The sequence below is a fragment of the Arachis ipaensis genome, chromosome B05 (genome assembly GCF_000816755.2).
Source record: "Arachis ipaensis cultivar K30076 chromosome B05, Araip1.1, whole genome shotgun sequence".
Classification (NCBI taxonomy): domain Eukaryota; kingdom Viridiplantae; phylum Streptophyta; class Magnoliopsida; order Fabales; family Fabaceae; genus Arachis; species Arachis ipaensis.
The window spans coordinates 2,476,264-2,477,239 of NC_029789.2; positions in this window are offsets into that span (position 1 = coordinate 2,476,264).

The following is a 976-nucleotide window of genomic DNA, read 5'->3' on the forward strand; positions in this document are numbered from 1 at the left end:
TTGAAAATATAAAATTTGTAAGTTTAAATTTTGTAAGTTTTTATGCATTGAATATATTAGAAGAATAAGAAAGCTTTATTTTTATTTTTATTTTTTGAATCAATATATTTAGAGTACACTTTAAGTAAATTAGGGTACGATGCTATCTTCACAACATCATTATTTTATATGCACATTATTTATGTTTATATTATTCTAAGTGTCAGCATTGGTTTCCTCCTACCTGAGGTGTCTCTGATGTTATGCTCTCCACTACCATAGAAGTGGTGTGAAAATATAAAATAATTACTAAGTGTATGTATATATAATATAGGAAGAGTTTTAAGTGTATCAAAAATAAATCTAAATTATAAAAAATATATATAATATATATTAATTGAAATTAACGGTTAAAATATTTGAAATACCGATATTTTTTATATACTTAATTTTTTTTATAATATAACACTGTATTAAAATAAAGGAAATAATTAAGTAACCAGTTGCTAGTATCTTTAATTTATTAAAAAAAAATTTAAGTATCCTAAAAATATCGATATTTTAATAATTTTAACTATTAATTTAATTATAAAATATATATTAAAGAAGCAATAAAAAAATTTATTAAAAAATATTTAAATAAATCCATGACAATGATAAAGTCATAAAAAGAATACCACAGGTGCAATACTCTTAATATGAAAAGGTGGAAATTTGATTAGTATCAATTCAAATGTATGATGCAAAAAAAAGAAAAATATTAATCACTTAATATTTAATCATCAGGACTAAAAAATTAGCCGTCATCAATAAAAAATAATCAAGCACAAACATGCATTTAAATTTTGTAAGTATGTACACCTCTATCACGGTAAACTACAATGGAGCAGTTTGTGACTTCTATTCTAATTTCCATAAAGATAAACCAAAATGTGACACTGATAAATAAATATAAAAAAATAGAAAAAATATATACAATTAAAATCAATTCATAATA